Source organism: Pseudorca crassidens, chromosome 20, assembly GCF_039906515.1.
Source record: "Pseudorca crassidens isolate mPseCra1 chromosome 20, mPseCra1.hap1, whole genome shotgun sequence".
Classification (NCBI taxonomy): domain Eukaryota; kingdom Metazoa; phylum Chordata; class Mammalia; order Artiodactyla; family Delphinidae; genus Pseudorca; species Pseudorca crassidens.
Window position 1 is genome coordinate 15,600,221 of NC_090315.1, and position 19,301 is coordinate 15,619,521.

The 19,301-nt window shown below is 36.6% G+C and overlaps 1 pseudogene; it reads right to left on the reverse strand.

The window, feature by feature from the left end:
- Positions 1-9,004: 9,004 nt before the first annotated feature.
- On the reverse strand, positions 9,005-10,128 carry LOC137215281 (small ribosomal subunit protein eS4-like; annotated as a pseudogene).
- Between the last annotated feature and the right edge of the window lie 9,173 nt (positions 10,129-19,301).

A 19,301-nucleotide genomic window follows, 5' to 3' on the forward strand; every position in this document is an offset into this window, starting at 1 on the left:
GAGCCTACCTACATCCCATTACTTCAAATGGGAAAAATAATGTTTCCAATGCATTCAAGTACCCTAACCAATTTTCCCAAACATAATTTAAATTCAAGTTAAACCACTTACATGAATTCTCTCAGGGATTTCTGAATAATTTAAAACCCAGTTAACAAGTAACTAGTTAGCAGACATGTTTGTGCATGCAATTATTTTGAACATTATAAAGTATGAATTATGTTTTTCTTCTACACTTCAAGGAACAGATACTATGATGATATATAATGAAATGTATTAGTACATAATGGAAATAAATAATTAGTAAAATAAAAGAAAATAATAATAAAAGTAAAATAAAAGACATTGATAGAAGAATTGATACAAAATTTCCCAAGACAATATTTTTCCATATGTGAGGCACTCTGCTGTTTTCTATTACATAGTCTGTAATGAACACTGCAGCCCACTTAGTTGTCTTCACAACTTAATATTCATTATCCCCACTCTAAAAAACACTGGTTTTACATATATATTACAAAATTATAATCTAAATGTTAATCCACCATTTTTTAAATAACGACAACAGAAAAGATAAGTGTGAATGAGAACCATTAGAACACTCTGAATCATTAGTGTAACCACGGTGATGCCAGTGCAGTCATGCATTCTCCACTCAGATTAGACAAACTATGCCATCATTGGTCAGTTGTTTACAATTCAGGGACTACCATTATTGCCCAACTAAATTTAAAGAAAATGTAAATAATGGAATGTAAGTAGAATGTTATGTGCTACAATGATAATAGGTTATTGATAATACCTCTGACAAGTAATATATATGCATGTTAGCAGCCTTTTGCAGAAAATGCCCAGAACCAGATTTTCCTAAGATACATTCAAGAAATAATAATCAGGGCTTCCCTGGTGGTGCAGTGGTTGAGCGTCCGCCTGCCGATGCAGGGGACACGGGTTCGTGCCCTGGTCCGGGAAGATCCCACATGCCGTGGAGCAGCTGGGCCTGTGAGCCATGGCCGCTGAGCCTGCGCATCCGGAGCCTGTGCTCTGCAACAGGAGAGGCCACAACAGTGAGAGGCCCATGTACCACAAAAAAAAAAAAAAAAAAAAAAAAAAAAAAAATCTCCAAAATACCTTTGGAGAAGAAGTGTTCTGCCTCATTGCATATAAGGCTATGCATAAACAAATTTTCTTATTGGCTTAATGAATTCCACTTTGAACAAGCCAAATTAAAAAATTGTAAGAAGTCCCACAATAAAGAAAATATTACCTTTGTTTAACCCATTGTTTCCCAGTCCTGACCATGAATCCCTTCTATTCCATAATACTTAATATTTTGTGTTGTGAAGGCACTTCAAGAAATCTATTCTTGACCAAAAGGAATAATTATAAGAGGAAATTTAAGGCATAATTGCAGTTATTTAAATTTAGTGGGTGGCATAATGCTTTTCTGTTCTACAATCAGTCACTAAACTATACAGGGACAATCCTTCTAGCTTAAATTTTCACAATCGTTTCCCTACTCTGTCATCTAGATCAATTTAGTAAGGTTTTTATTCTTGATGCTGTTACAAGATTGTTTAACAGGAGAAACTTGAATGAATGCTAATTATCTCAGCACTGTTATGTTTATTTCATAAATCAAATTTTAAAACTTAGGGTTTACCTTTTAAGGTAGTGGGAGGGGATAGGAATGTACACTAATCAAAGGATTATTAAAGACAAATGGAAGCCATGGCTGCAATACTGGTTTAGTTGCTACTTTAAGATATATTGATACCATCATAACTGTTCAAAATTAAGCTTTATTTCCCTTACATGCATATAATTATTTTCAAAAGCCATTACATTCCTCTTACAACATTCCATATTAAAGTTTATGCCATACCAGAGAAATAGTGCAAAAAATTAAAAAATAAATCACCTTCACTATCTCCCAACCATCTACTGTTAAAACTTTGGTTTTTATTTTTTGTTGTTTCCTTCTTTTTTCAAATATGGCCCACATCTGAATGTAATAAGAGTATGTTTTAACGGGATAAGTACCCATTTATCTGTAACTTGCTTTATTTTGTGTAAACTTTAAAATATATATATATATATAGTTAGTTGCACCAGGTCTTAGTTGTAGCAGGTGGGCTCCTTAGTTGCGGCTCACTGGCTCCTTAGTTGTGGCACATGGGCTCCTTAGTTGCGGCATACAAACTCTTAGTTGTAGCATGCATGTGGGATCTAGTTCCCTGACCAGGGATTGAACCCGGGCCCCTGCATTAGGAGCACAGAATCTTATCCACTGCACCACCAGGGAAGTCCCTCTTTTAACTTTTTATTGTAGAAAATTTCAAATGTATACAAAAATAGAATAGTAAAATGAACAGCCATGAACTTACCACATATTTTTAATAATCACCCATTTTTTGCCTTTCTTGTTTCATCTTCCAAATATTTTTGGCTAGGATATTTTAAAGTCAAGCCAGTATATTATGTCATTTGCCCTCTACATATTTCAGTGTGTATCTTGAACAGCTGACTTATTTTACAAATTTTATTAATTATAGTTGGTTTATTTGAGTAGGATTTAAATGAGGTCTGCACATTGCATTTGGTTGGTATGTCTCTTGTGCACCTTGCTTTTCTTATTAAAAATGCCTACAATAAAACAGGAACATTGTAACAGCAATGCCATGATATATCCCACCCATTCCCCCCCAAGCTGGGTATTCAGGTAATTTCTTTCTTTTTCTTTTTTGTTTGTTTGTTTGCAGTGTACAACCAGGAGATTTTAAAATTCATGGTCATTTGTGGGGTTTTTTGTTTGTTTTTTGTTTTATGGTATGTGTGTGTGTGTGTGTGTGTGTGTTTATTGCAGTATAGTTGCTTTACACTGCTGTGTCAGTTTCTGCTATACAGCAAAGTGAATCAGCCATGCATATACATACATCCCCTCTTTTTTGGATTTCCTTCCCATTTCTAGTTCACCACAGAGCACCGAGTAGTATTCCCTGTGCTATACAATAGGTTCTCATTAGTTATCTATTTTATACATAGTAGTGTATATATATCAATCCCAATCTCCCAATTCATCCCACCTGCACTTCCCCCTTGGTATCCATACATTTGTTCTCTACGTCTGTGTCTCTATTTCTGCTTTGCAAATAAGATCATCTTTACCATCTTTCTAGATTCCACATATATGCATTAATATACCATATTTGTTTTTCTGACTTAACTTCACTCAGTATTACAGTCTCTAGGTCCATTCCCATCTCTGCAAATGACACAATTTTTTTCTTTTTTATGGCTGAGTAATATTCCACTGTATATATGTACCACATCTTCTTTATCCATTCCTTTCAGGTTATTTCTTTGTTGCTGCAAACCAGTACAATAAATATCCTTATTTGCTTATTTTTGCATGTTGGTTTTTTATTTCTATAGACTATATTCCTACAGATTAGACTGCTAAATCAAATTATGTGTACTTTTTTATATTAACAGATTATGCCAAATTTTGATAAAGTAAATTTACATTCTCATCATTAATGTATGAGAGTATCCATTCCCCATAACATCAGCAGGGGCAAAAAATATGGAATTCCTTTGGAGTCATGATGGAATAACAGGTTTGGACAGGACCTGATCCCTGACAGAGAGAAACAAATGAAGTGAGCAACATGATCACACCAACTTTCCACCTAGAGACACATTCTGGGTAATGAGAAAGGTGGCCCCAAATAGAGCATCCTGCTGTTACTGTGTTGAGAAGATGAGGATCATGAGACTGACATGCCTGCAAGTTGCAGGGTAGTTATGTTGAGGAGGGAGCTATACAGAGAAGAGTTTCAGAAATGTACAAAAGAGTACATTTTAATCTTTCCTAAAAGAAGTAGGGTGTGATCCTACAAGACCAGGCAAAGAGTAATTAAGGAGCTGCTAGTTGGAAAATGCCCAGAGCTGATACAGAGCAAAGATATGTTCTAATTCTGACCCTGATGGGATGGTCACCCATACTATTTATTAGGTAGCCCAGAAGAGTTTTGTATTAGGAGTAGAGCTAAACTATCTGTAAAGCAAACACTTCAGACCTATCCTAAACTGCTTTTTAAAAGCTTCAAAAGAATCAAGCCAACTTGCAAGTAATGTAACTGCCTGCAGAGCAAAGCTCAACACTTTAAAAGAATAACAATAACCACTATTTAACAATGTAAATTTCACAATGTCCAGTATCTATATGATGAAGTAGAAAAATGTGACAAAAGACCAGGAAAAATCAACCAGTTGGCCCAGACTGAAATGGCAGGGAAAATGGTATTAGTATAACATTATTAAAGAAGGTGTTATACTCGATATATTGAAGACTTTTTAAACCATAAACATAAAGAGAACAGAAATGGAAGATATATAAGAGAACAAGAGGGAACTTCTAGAAAAGAAAACTATCCAAGAAGAAAATTTTATTGGGAGACTAAACACAATAGAAGAAAATAATCAGTGAACTTAAAAACATGCCAGGAAAAATGAAGCACAGAGAGAAAAAGACTGAAAGAAGAGATTCCCAGTGACCTTGGGAAAATATAAACAAGTTTAAGATACATATAAATGGGGCTTCCCTAGTGGCGCAGTGGCTGAGAGTCCGCCTGCCGATGCAGGGGACATGGGTTCGTGCCCCGGTCCGGGAAGATCCCACATGCCGTGTAGCAGCTGGGCCCGTGAGCCATGGCCGCTGAGCCTGTGCGTCCGGAGCCTGTGCTCCACAACGGGAGAGGCCACAACAGTGAGAGGCCTGCATACCGCAAAAAAAAAAAAAAAAAAAAACATATAAATGGAATGTCAGCAATATGGTGGAACAGGATGTCCTGGACCCTCTTTTCCCCAACAAACCCACTGATTCTGCAATTCATGGAAAAATGCTCTTTGTGAGAAATCTAGAAACTAATTGACAGGCTTCTGCATACCAAGAAAATGCAAAACCCGACTGACCAAAACTTGTAGGGAGGTATGGGACATCCTCCCGCCAAAGTCTCAGTCCCTGGTGCAATAACAAATGATCAGTGAGAAACCCCCTAGCTACCAGCCTCACACAGGGGAAGAAAGCAGATAGTTCATACATCCTGCACTCTAGGGAGCTTTCCAAAATACTGCCTACTGTCTCGCCAGTCATGGAGCTCTGACAGGTCCAGCAAAGTCTAGTCACCCAGTGGAAAATGGAGATGGTGGCTTTGGCTGGTAGACACCATAGATCCTTATCTCTGTTCAGCAAAGTGAGCAGATGAGAAATCCCAGCCCTCAACTTCACTGTGGGGAAGGAAAGAGTTGATCCATGTGTTCAATATTCCAACTTTGCTGGGGCTACCCAAAGAACTGGCATCTTACATAACTGTCTTAGAAGTCTGACAGGTATGACACAATCTATCCAACTGGGGGAAAACAGACAATGGTTTGTTTTGGTAGACACCATAACTCCCCATCCTCAGCTCAAGAAGAGTGAGTGGGCAAAAATCACAGTTGTCTACTTCTTCCTTGGGAGGGAGAGTGTGGAGAGCCTCCCCCAGAATATCTGGACAGGCTGATTGATAGGGGTCTTCTTTTCCAAAGGAGACATAAAAATGGTCACAGGCACATGAAAAGAGGTTCAACATCATTAATTATTAGGGAAATGCAAATGAAAGCCATAATGAAATTTACCTTGCACCTGTTATAATGGTTATTATCAAAAACACAAAAAGTAACGTGTTGGAAAGGATGTGAAGAAAACGGAACTCTTGCATACTGCTGGTGGGATTGTAAATTGGTACAGCTGCTATGGGAAACAGTATAGAGGTTCCTCAAAGAATTAAGAATAGAACTGTCGTATGATACAGTTATTCCACTTCTGGGTATTTATCTGAAGGATACAAAAGCATTAACTTGAAAATATATATGCATGCTATGTTTACTGCAGCATTATATACAAGTCAAGATATAGAAATTACCTGTCTCCGTTGATGGATGAATAGATAAAGAAGATATGGGGTATATATATTTATAGGAATACTACTCAGTCACAAAAAAGAATGAAATTTTTCCATTTCTGACAACATGGATAGACCTCAGTGGCTATTGTGCTAAGTGAAATAAGTCAGAAGGAAAAAGACAAATGCCATATAATTGTTACTCATATGTGGAAACTCAAAAACAAAAAGCAAAACAAAAAATGAACAAAACAAAATAAAAACAAAGTCACAGATACAGAGAATAGATTGCTGATTACCAGAGGAGAAGTGCGCTGGAGGGTGGGCCAACGGGTGAAGGCAGTCAATTGTATGGTGATGGATTGCAGCTACATTTTTGGAAGTGACCACATTTTAGTGTATGGAGATGTTGAATTATAATGCATACCTGAAACATATAATAATTTTTAAAAAGAAGACGAGGAGAGAGAACAGGGCAGAAAGAGTATTTCAAGAAATAATGTTTGAAAATTCCCAAATTCAGTGAAAAACAAATATACACATTCATTAAAGAGATCCACATTCAGAGTACCATAAACTGTCAAAAGCTAAGACATAAAGAGAGAATCATGAAAGCAGCAAGGAAGAAGAAATTCAACATGTACGAGGGATCCTCAGCAAGACTAACAGCTGTTTTCTTATCACAAACAATAACTACCAGAAGGCAGTGTGATGATATATTAAAAGCACTGAAGGAAAAATAGTGCCAACCAAGAATTCTATATCCAGTGAAAGGTAACTACATAGGCAAATATAAAAGACAATATAAATGTACATTTTGTTTGTAACTCTTTTTTTCTCCTATTTCATGTAGAAGACAACTGCATAAAGCAAGAGTTACAAATACATTTTTGATCAGCGTGCTATGTATAAAGATGTAATTTGTATGACAATAACAGCACGAGAGAAAGAAGAAAATGGAACTGTAGAGAAGCAAGTTTTTAGATACAATTTTAATTAAATTGCCATTAATTTGAAACAAACCATTATAAATAAAGATATTTATTGCAATCCCCACAAAAAATAGCTGAATAAAAAGTACTAAAAAATGACAATGGAATCATAATGACAAGATAGAAAAATGTCTAACACAAAGGAAGGCTGTAATGGAGGAATAGAGGGAAAAAAAGATGTAAGACATAGAAAACAAGTAACAAAATGGAAGTTCTTTCTCATGAGTATAGTAAAAGTAAATAGATTAAGCACTCCAATTAAAGGTAGAGGTTAGCAGAGAATTTAAAAATATGATTCAACTATATGCTGAATACAAGAGACATTTAAGGTTCAAAGAAAAAATTTCAGAACTGAAGGACAGAAAAAAAGATATACCATGCAAGCAGCAGAAAAACAAAACTGGAGGGGCTATACTACTACCAGATAAAACATACGTTAAAACAAAATGATCAGAGACAAAGAGGTACATTCTATAATTAAAAAGCATCAATCCAATCAAGAAAATATACAATTAGAAGCATATATGCAGAGACTTCCCTGGTAGTCCAATGGTAAAGAATCCACCTTCCAATGCAGGGGACGTGGGTTCGATCCCTGGTCGGGGAACTAAGATCCCACATGTCACAGGGCAACGGGGCAACTAAGCCCACGCACCACAGCTACTAAGCTCACGCACCTCAACTAGAGAGGCTGCATGCCGCAAACTACAGAGCCCATGGGCTCTGGAACCCACGTGCCATAGCTACAGAGCCCACGTGCCTTGGAGCCTGTGCTCCACAACTATAAAGAAGCCCACGTGCCACAACAAAGAGCCCCCATGCCTCAACGAAGATCCTGCATGCTGCAACTAAGACCTGACACAGCCAAAAACAAAACAAAACAAAACAAAACCATATATGCACGTAACCCAGCAACCCAAGTGTCCAGCACTAGATGAATGAATAAACAAAATGTGGCAGATATATAGAATGTAATATTATTCTGACTTTAAAAAGAAGGAAATTCTGACACCTGCAACAATATGGATAAACTTAAAGACAAAATGTCAAAATATATGAAGCAAAATTAAAGGGAGAAATAGATAATTCAACAATAATACTTGGGGATATCAACAGTTCACATTCAACAATGAATAAAACAACTGGGCAGAAGACCATCAAGGAACAGAGGATTTAAACAACATAACCACCTAGACTTAACAGACATGTATAGAAAACTCCAACCAATAAGAGCAAAATACACATTTTCCTCAAGTATATATGCAATTTTTGCTAGGATAAACCATATTTTAGGCTAGAAAACAAGTCTCAATAAATTCAAAAGGATCTAAATCATACAAAGAATGTTCTCCAGTCATAATTAGAAATGAATAATAGAAGGAAATGTGGGGAATTGACAAATATGTGGAAATTAAACAATAGTCTTAAACCAATGGGTCAAAGAAGAAATCACAAGAAAAATGAGAAAATACTTTGAAATAAACGAAAATGTAAACCCAACACAACAAAACTGGGAAGCAGCTAAAGCACCATAAAGAAGGAAACTTACAGCTGGTAAATGCTCATGTAAAAAAAGAATAAAAACCATATAATCCAGCAATTTCACTTTTTTTTAAAATGTAGTATTATCTTTAATTAAGTACAAAGACTTTTCCAATCATGTCACCTACAGATCATTTTATCCACTGCTCTGTTTGGCCGCCAGTCTCTTGTCGCTCTCCTCAGCAGTGATAAGGTGGATACCCTTTCCACGGGGAAGAGAGATCCATGGTTTGTTGCCTTTGCCAATAACGAAAACTTTGCAGAGCCGGGTGGCAAAGCTGTTGCCATTGGCGTCTTTCTTATGAATTACATCAAAAGAACCAGGAGGGCTTCCCTGGTGGCGCAGTGGTGCCCCGGTCCGGGAAGATCCCGCATGCCGCGGAGCGGCTAGGCCCGTGAGCCATGGCCGCTGAGCCTGCGCGTCCGGAGCCTGTGCTCCACAACGGGAGAGGCCACAACAGTGAGAGGCCCGTGTACCGCAAAAAAAACAAAAACAAAAACAAAACAAAACTCAACCCCCCCCCAAAAAAAAAACAAACACCAGGATGTCTCTCTTGGTTAGTGATCACACCAATTCTTCACGGGTTAGCACCTCCAGTCACCATGCACAGGTTACCAGTGTCAAATTTGATGAAGTCAGTAATCTTGCCAGTCTCCAAATCAATTTGAATGGTGTCATTCACCTTGATGAGGGGATCGGTGTAGCAGATGGTGTGAGTATCATGGGGAACCAGATGAGGATTCCTTTTGTCCCCACAAAGATCTTTCTCACTTTGCACAACTTATACTTGGCCTCCTTCAGTGTAATATGATGAATAGCAAAGCGACACTTGGTTTCATAGATCAGACGAAAATTCTCTCCAGTCTTGTCAATGCTGATGACATCCATAAAATCAGTGGGCCTTGCCATCAATCTTAATAAAACGATGCATGCATATCTTCTTTACTTCACCTCCGGTTAGGGCATACTTAAGTCTGTTCCTTAGGAAAATGATTAGGGGGAGACATTCCCTCAGCTTGTGGGGACTGGTAGATGGATGAGGAGCAAACACACCAGTTTACCCAGCATCCAATGCTTTGGAGCTGATATGCGCTTCAGGTGCTTCTTGGGACCATGAGCCATGGCTACGCTAGGCACGAAAAGAGCCAGCAATTTCACTTCTGAGTGAAATTATAAGTGATGGTTAGGCCATTTTTAAATTAATTAATTAATTAATTTAGGAAATGTTTTCAACGAAGAACACTTTTTTAAAATGTATTTTATTATTATTTTTTTGGCTGTGTTGCATCTTTGTTGCTGTGCACAGGCTTCCTCTAGTTGCGGCTAGCAGGGCCTACTCTTTGTCGTGGTCTGTGGGCTTCTCATTGTGGTGGCTTCTCTTGTTGTACAGCACAACAGGCTCTAGGTGCGCAGGCTTCAGTAGTTGTGGCACACGGGCTCAGTAGTCATGGCTCATGGGCTCTAGAGCGCAGGCTCAGTAGTTGTGGCGCACAGGCTTAGTTGCTCTGTGGCATGTGGGATCTTCCCAGACCAGGGCTCGAACCTGTGTCCCCTGCATTGGCAGGTGGGTTCTTAACCACTGCACCACCAGGGTAGCCCAGGTCATTTATATTTAATGTAACTAATTACATGTTAGGATTTAAAGTCTGACATTTTATCATTTGTTTTCTGTTTGTACCCTTTTTTTTTGTGCCTCGGTTTCCCTGTGTTGTTTGCCTATGGATTACTTAAACATTTTCTTTAGACTTGTATCTTTTGAGTATATCCCTTCATGTGATTTCTAATTATATATATATATAGGATATTATATTATTAGTAATATTGTACTACTAATATCAACTTTTACCAGTTCAAGTGGACTGTAGAAACATTACTGTTAGGTTACTTTATACTCTCCCCTTTATAATACAGTTGTCTTAAAAATCATCTTTACATATTTCAAGAACCATATGAGACAATATTTTCAGAAAAACATGATTTTAAAATGTTAAAAGAGGATAGTCTATTATGTGTGCACATATATTTACCATTTTCTTGCTCTTTCTTCATTGTTAATGTTCCAAGTTTTGTTATTATTTTCTTTTTGGATAAATAAATTTATTTATGCATTTTTTAGAGCAGATCTCCTGGTGATATAGTCTGATTTTCCTTCATCTGAGTATGTCAGATATTTTACTTTCCTTCCTGAAGGATATTTTTACTGGTTGTAGAATATTGGGTTGAAATTTCCTTTCTTTTATCATTTTTCTTTTAGATCAAAAAATATGGGCTACTTCCCTGGCCTTCATGATTTCTGATGAAAACGCACTGGCATTTGAATGATTGTTGTTCTACAGCAATGGTTCTCAACTGAGAACAGTTTCGCACCCAAGGGAATATTTGGCAATGCCTGGAGACATTTTGGGCTGTCACAACTAAGAGTTGCTACTGGTTTCAAGTGGATGGAGGCTAGGGATGTTGCAAAATAGCCTACAATAATAATATTGTAGCCCCCCACAATAATAATTATTTGACAGAGTTGAGTAACCTTGTTATATAGGTTTCATTTCTCTCTGGGTGCTTTCAAGAATTTTTTTTTTGTCTTTAGCTTTCAGAAATTTGAATATGGTGTATCTAGATGTGAATTTCCTTGGATTTAGCCTATATAATATTTACTCATCTTCTTGAATCTGTAGGTTTATGTCTTTTGTCAAATTTGAGAAGTCTTTTTAAAGTATTTTAAATTTATTTATTTTAATTTATTTTTGGCTATGTTGCATCTTTGTTGCTGCACGCGGGCTTTCTCTAGTTGTGGTGAGCAGGGGATACTCTTTGTTGTGGTGCACAGGCTTCTCATTGTGGTGGCTTCTCTTGTTGTGGACCACAGGCTCTAGGTGCATGGGCTTCAGAAGTTGTGGCTCATGGGCTCTAAAGCACAGGCTCAGTAGTTGTGGTGCATGGGCTTAGTTGCTCCGCAGCATGTGGGATCTTCCCAGACCAGGGCTCGAATCCGTGTCCCCTGAATTGGCAGGCAGATTCTTAACCACTGTGCCACCAGGGAAGTCCCAAACTTGAGAAGTTTTTAAACCCTCTTTCTTCAAATATATTTTCAGCTCCACTTTTTCTCCTCTCCTTCTGGGATTCTGATACAAATGTTAGATCTTTCACTGTTGTCCCTAAGGTCTAAGAGCTTCCACTTTTTTTTTTTCAATCTATTTTCTCTCTGTTGTTCAGAATGGATAATTTCTTTTGATGTATCTTCAAGTTAATTGATTACTTTCTTTGTCATCTCTATTCTGCTACTGTGCCCATCCCAGTGATTTAAAAAATTTATTGTATTTTTCAGTTCTAATATTTATATTTGGTTCTTTCTTGTATCTTTTCTTTCTTTCCTGATATTCCCTCTCAATCTTTCTCTCTCATTTGATTCAAGAGTGTTTTCAAATGCTTGTTGCATTTTTACGACAGCAGCTTTAACTCATGATCAGACAATTACATCTGTTGTTTGTTCCCATTCACATTTAGATTTTTCTGCTTCTCAGTATAAGAAGAATTTTTTTAATTGTTTCCTTGACATTTGAAGTATTAAGTTATGAGACTCTGGTTCCTATTTTTGTGTGTTTGACTTTTTAATTAAAACTGTCAAAATGTTTTCCAAAGTGTTTGTATTGTTTAAATTCCCATTAGCAATGTATGAGATTCAGTTTTTCCTCATCCTTTGCAACATGTGGTATATTCAGCTTTTTAAATGTTAACTATTCTAATAGGTGGCATAATATTTACTTATCTGTTTTAATTTGCATTTCTCTAATGACTAATGAGTTGAGTATCTTTAGATGCATTTATTTGACATCTGTATATGTTCTTTGGTTATATATTTGTTCAAATCTTTTGCTCATTTTTAAATTGGAGTATATTATTGGGTTTTGAAAATTCTTTTCATATTAAAATCGTTTATCAAGTATGACTGGAAAATATTTTTCCCAGTTGGTGGCTAACCTTTTCATTTTCTTAACAGTGTCTGTTGAAGAACAGAAATTTTCAATTTTCATGAATTATTATCATATTGTTCTTTAAATTTCAGTATAATGCCCAAGAAATTTTTGCCTAACCCAAAGTTCTATAAGTTTTATGGTTTTAGGTTTTACATTTTATATCTATGATAAATTTTAGTTATGTTTAATATGGTGTGAGGTATAAACCAAAGCTCTTTTTTTGCCTATGCATATTCATTTCTTCTAGCACTATTTGTTGAAAAGACCTTTATCCATTAAGCCACCTTTGCACCTTTGCCACAAATCAGTTGTCCATATACATGTTTGAGTTTATTTCTGAACTCTTTTCTGTTCCATTGACCTATTTGTCTATCTTGATTAAAATAACACACAATCTTGAATTAGTTTAGCTTTATAATAAGTCTCAAAGTCAGGTAGTCCATGTCCTTCAACTTTGTTATTATTTTTCAAAGTTGTTTTGCCTGTTTCATGTCCTTTGCATGTTCATGTGTATTTTAGAATCAGTTTCCACACACACACACACAAACACACACAAAGCTAAAAGCTTCCTGATATTCTGGTTGGAATTCCATTTCATCTACAAGTCAATTTGGAAAGAACTGACACCTTAATAGTATGAAGTCTTCCAATTTCTGAACATAGTCTCTCTCTCCCCCCGCTTATTTAGGTCTTCTTTAAGTTCTCTCAGCAGTGTTCTTTAATTTTCATGGTATATACCTTGCACTTTTTCTAGAGTTGTCACTAAGTATCTAAGGCTCTTGAAGGTGTTCTAAGTGCCATTTTAAAAATTCAAGCTTCAGATTGTTCACTGCTAGTATATAGAAAATAATTTATGTATACTAATCCTTATCCTGCAACCTCACTAAACTCATTAGTTCTAGTAGCTTTTTTTGTAGATGCCATCAGATTTTTTTCATATAGACATTCACATGTTAATGTAGTTTTATTTCTTCCCTTTCAATCTGGATACTTCCCCCCTCCCCCTGCACTGGCCAGAGCCTCTAATACAATGCTTAGTATAAGTGTTGAGACCAGACATCTTTCTGTTGTTCCTGGTAGTAGGTCTTTCACCATTAAGTATGATGTTAGCTGTTGGCTTTTCAGATACTCTTTATTGCTCAAGGAAATTCCTTCTTTTCCTCTTAGCTGAGTTCTTCTCATTAATGGATGTTGGATGCCTAATACTTTTTTGCTGGATACCAGACATAAATTTTGCCCTGTTAGGTGCTGCATATTTTTGTATACCTATAAATATTTTTTATCTTTGTTTGAGATGCCATTATTTGGAAAGTTTGATCCTTTTGAGGTACACTTTTAAGCTTTCTCAGGTGGCCTCAGAGTAGGGCTTAGTCTATGGCAAAATTTCCCCACAATTGAAGTAAAATCCTCTGAGTACTCTACTTGATGCTATGTGAAGTCTCAGGTTTTCCACTTTGGCTTTTGAGAGCAGGAATTATTCCTACACCTCTATGAGCTCTGTGTAAGTTCCCTCCAATTCTTTCAGGTGGTGATTTTTCCCTGGCTTAAGGTAGTTTTTTCACATAAATGTATTGATGAGTACTTAAGGGAAATTCTCTGCAGATCTCTGGAAATCTTTGTGTAATTCTCACCTTTTTGATGTTCTGCCCTGTAAATTCTGACGACATTGGCTTCATTGGACTCCTCATCCCATTTCAACACTAAGAGATCACTGGGCTCCACCTTGGTTACCCCTCCCAGCTATAAACTGTGCAATCATAGGGGTCATCTCATTTCTTCTCTCAGGGATCATCATCCTTCATTGGAATTGAATATTTAAAAATGTTCAATGTCTTGAAAACCATTGTTTCACCTATCTTGTTCACCCTTTTAGTTATTTCAGCTGTTCAAGTAAATCTGGCCAATTTTTCCATCTTGGTCAGAAGCAGTCAACTGTTCAGTCTTCTAATGGTGACTGTTGATTAACAGGATTAATAAAATTAATGTGAACACATCAGACTTTTCCTTTCTGGTTAAATTTAAAATGTTTTGTTTAGGAAATATACTGTACTCTGTTGTTATGAAACATTCTCAGATGTTGTGTTCTAAAAGCTTTGTCTTTTGCTTTTAAATCATCAGTCCATCTGGAATTCATTTCCATGTATTATTCCATGACTGCTTGATTGCATTCTTATATGGATACTCAATTGTTCTAGAACAAGTTATTGAAGAGGTGTTCATTCCCCAGAGCTCTGTATTGCCACCTTTATAACTAATTAAGTGGTCCTATAAGAATGGATCTATTTCTGACACCCTTGTTTGGTTCCATTGGTCTATTTATCCATATGCATGATACCATACTGTATTACTATCTATACATTTATTTCTTAATATATGATAGAATGTCCTTCCCTGTTGTTCTTATTCTTTAATAGTGTCTTTCTTATTCATGACCCTTTGCATTCCCATATACATTTTAAAATCAGCTGGTTAAGTTTTGAAAAATTCCTGTTGTCATTTTTTAAATTGGATTTGCTTAAATCTCTAGGTCAATTTTGAGAACAAGCAACTTTACAACATTGATTCTTTAACATATTACTGGGGTAAAGAGCTCATTTTATCCAAGTCTTTGAAATGTTCTCTTAATATGTTTTCATTGTTTTCTGTAGAGGTCTTTTGTTATACTTATTCCTATCAGTTATTTTTTGTTTGTTTGTTTGTTTGTTTTGCGGTACGCAGGCCTCTCACTGTTGTGGCCTCTCCTGTTGCGGAGCACAGGCTCCGGATGCGCAGGCTCAGCGGCCATGGCTCACGGCCCCAGCTGTTCCGCGGCATGTGGGATCTTCCCAGACCGGAGCACGAACCCGTGTCCCCTGCATCGGCAGGCGGACTCTCAACCACTGCGCCACCAGGGAAGCCCCAATTATTTTTAATGCTATTGTAAATGTGTACTTTAAAATTTTAATTTTCTTTCTTTCCTTAATAGGAGAACCATGAAAAGAACCCTAGAATTTTGAAGCAAACACAAGACCTCTTCCAGATGCCTAATTTTACCCTAAGAGATACTGCCTGGCTAACCAGAGGACAATACATGACCATACGTGTCAAATTTTTCACCATGAAGTTGGTATTATTTGTTCTTTCAAGACATCTGGGATGCGTGCAGAGGTCCATCATTAAATTTTGAAGATACAGTTTCACAAGTAATTGGCTCAGACTCCCATGTGGCATCTATTCTCATTGCTACTTCTCCCACAGATAACATCTATAGCCCCATGGGCAACATGATCAGTTGACTAAGGAAGAAAACTTAAGCATGTTACGTTGGCCGAGCCATAGACTTCTGCAGCTTTATATTTCTTCATGAGCAGAGTAAGAAGATATCTGTGTGCTATGTGAATGCTCACCAAAGTGCACCCACTTTAGAGAAGACTCCAGAGAAGTAGACAAAATGTCAGTCAACCTCTTCACCCAGCTCCACTACCATTCTCTCAGTTGTAATGAATGGCAGGGATGGAGGTTATACATAGGAACATTGACTTCCTTTCAACAAGACTAATCTGGATATTGCCACTGCTGAGTGCCCAACCTACAAAAGTTTAAACAGAAGCCTGATGTCACTTTTCTCTAGAAAAGGGCAGTCACCCTTTTGGTGATATACTGACTACACTGGAACACTTTCATAATGGAGCGGGACATGATAGCCATATGGGATGGGGGAGAAACAGGTGATTAATTAAGGATTTTCTATTACTATCCACCATTGAGGGACTTACTGAATGTATTATTCACCATCATAATCCCATGTAACAGTGGTTCTAAATGAATACATAATTTTAAAGCAAAATAAATAAGGTAGTGGTGACATAACAATGAGATTTACCTGTCTTACCATGGATCCCATCAACCCAAAGTAGTCTGTCGTAATAGAATGGCAGAATAATTGTAAACGTAATTATTGTGCCATCTGGCAGGAAAAAACCCTTGTTTACATTGGAGTACTGTTCAGGATGTTGCTGTTTCTCAAAAAACCAGAATAGATAGGTCTAGGAAACAAAGAATGGAGCAGGTCCTTTCATTATTACATCTCAGCAGGCCCAGTAACTAGTATTCATACCCAACCACTAATATTTTTGCTTTCCATTCCTATTTTGGGCTTTGCTATTTCTGAATTCTTAGTTCCAAAGGAACCTTCTGCTAGGGGGCAGAATGACTCCAATGACCTTATAACTGAATCTGCCATTTTGCCATTTGAGGCTCTTATAACAGTGACAAAAAGGCAAGGGAAAGATGTCGAAGAATGACATCCACAGAAAATCATCCTGATTATCAAAAAGGAGGCAGGAAAAAGTATGTTTGGAACCCAGAGAAAAACTCTGTGGTGTTTCTAGTACTTCCATGTTCACTGGTAAAAATTAATGGATTACAATAGCAACTCCAAAGAGAGAGGATGAATAGCTCAGACCCTTCAGGAACAAAGGTGTCAACCCAACAATAACTCCCAGCTGAAAGTACAATAAAATGTTAATGGTAGAGTCCAGGCAGTGGGCATATGTGGTCTACTGTAATATTCTTTCAGCTTTTCTGTATGTTTGAAAATTTTATAATAAATCAGGGACAAAAAAAGGGATGGAGGGAACATAATCTGCGATGCTGTTAGCAAAGGGAACATGAAATAAGTATCTGAAGGAAATATTAAATATCGATTATAGTCTCAAGACTTGAAAAAGGAGAACTATAGTAGCTCTATATTCTTTCTTCACTGATTTGTAGTGTGTACGTGTGCGTGTGTAAAAATGATAAATGCTTACTTTTATTCCTTTACTTATCAAATTTTCAGAATAAGCTGGTACTCTGGCAAGCTCCATAAAAGGTTCTATCAAAAATTTTTTCATTTTGAATTTGGAAGCTTTACCTACAATCACTGTTTCAGTCCACTGCAATAGCTTTTACATGTTCAGATTATCCTACCTTTGGTCAGTTTCTTCAGGTTGACATGATTCTACAGTCTTTGACAGCTTTCTTGCTTTTAGGCATAAAAGATATGTCAGAATAATCATATATACATCTCCTACCCTTTCTCCAAGGAGCCCTTGCTTCCTTTTATAGAAAACAGAATTTAGGAACCACAGATTGTATACATGAAAACATGGTGCTCACTGCTTCCATGTCACTAATGTTTTTAGACTCCTTCATTGGAGAGGTAGGAAATGCACACTTCAAATTCACATGAAAGACTACAGGCATTTTACTTCTTTATTTTTTTATTTTGCAAAAATTGAATCCTCATGAAATTAAGTTATGTACTTAATTTTGGACTCACCTACAATAATATCAATATTACCTTTAACAAAAGGCTAGTAAAGCAAGCACAAATTTCATTGTATTTCTTTGTCCTTGAGATATAGCTCTCCTACTACTATGTCAAAATATTTTAACATCATTTGAAATTATTCTTCTTTACATTGTTATGTAATAAGCTGATGGTGAATCAAATTCACTGGTTTTGATATTAGGATTGCTATTTCCCCTTTGCCTTCTTTTTTAAAATAAAAGTCAATACGTAAAGTATCTCCATGGATCCAAAGTAAAAATATAAAACAAGGTTCAACCAAAGATAACTACCTTCCATCCTTGCTCTCTCCCAACTGTTGTTTCACTTTATTTCTTTTTGAAAGTATAGGTATATACAGTATTCCTCTATTCCTTTCACAAACGTTAGCATAATATACATATTATTTTCCACTTACCTATTTTTTCATTTAACCTATCATGAAGATCACTCTATAGAAGTGTACAGCTGCACGATATTCCACTGTTACATAAATACGCTAATTAAACCAGTTTATGCTGGGCATCTGGATTGTTTCCAGGCTGCTGCACTTATATATAGTATTTTTAAAATTTTTGTGCATACCACACTTTATAATTTTACCAATGTATCTTTAGGATAGAAGCAAGGGTCTGGGTCTTATGGGATATGCAGAGATTACACATGGGCAATGCTCAATTCCCTCATATAAGAGTTGTACTGTTTTACATTTTCAGCAGCAATGTGAGAGTCCTTGTTTTTCCAGTCTTGCCAATAGAATATTTTAATATCTTGTTGGATTTCTGTCCATCTGATTGGTATGAAGTGGTATCTCAATGTAGTGTTACTTATATTCTCATCTCAACTTTTAGGCTCTTTATGGTTATTAGTTTGTGATATAGTTGCAAATATCTCCAGTTTGTAATTTTCCTGTATCTTTGTGAATACTGCTTTAGTCCTACAGAAAACTGACTTCTTCCTCCTTATTTCTACTGGATTTTTGATTCATAGTTATTGATATCTCAATTCCAAGGTTATAAAGGAATCCACTCATGTTTTCTCATAGTACTTGTAAGTTTCTCTTTTCTCCCCCCTTTTTGATATTTAGATCTCTTGATTTGCTGGGAATTTACCCTGCTTTATACTGCCAGGAATTAATCTACTTCTATCCCCTACATTTTATCCAGATGCACTAAGACTAATTATAACAAGTTCTTTTCCAACATGGTTGTAGTAAAATGGCTCCTGAGAAGAAAGGTGGTTAGGGAAAAACTAAGGGCTTTCTTTCATCTATAAGATAGGCTAGAGAAGACATTATCAATATTCACAAACATATCAGTGGAGTGGAGCTCAAGAAGCATGTACCTCAGGCATTCAAGGAGATCCAGAAATTCACCATGAAGGAGACAGGAGCAGTAGATAATACACTCAACAAGGCAGTCCAGGCCAAAGGAAAACAGAATGTCTCATACTTATCTTTATATGGATGTCCAGAAAGTTCTAAATGTTATTTTTCTCAGTGTACTGGTCACCTTAAAAAAAGTTTAGTCAGCA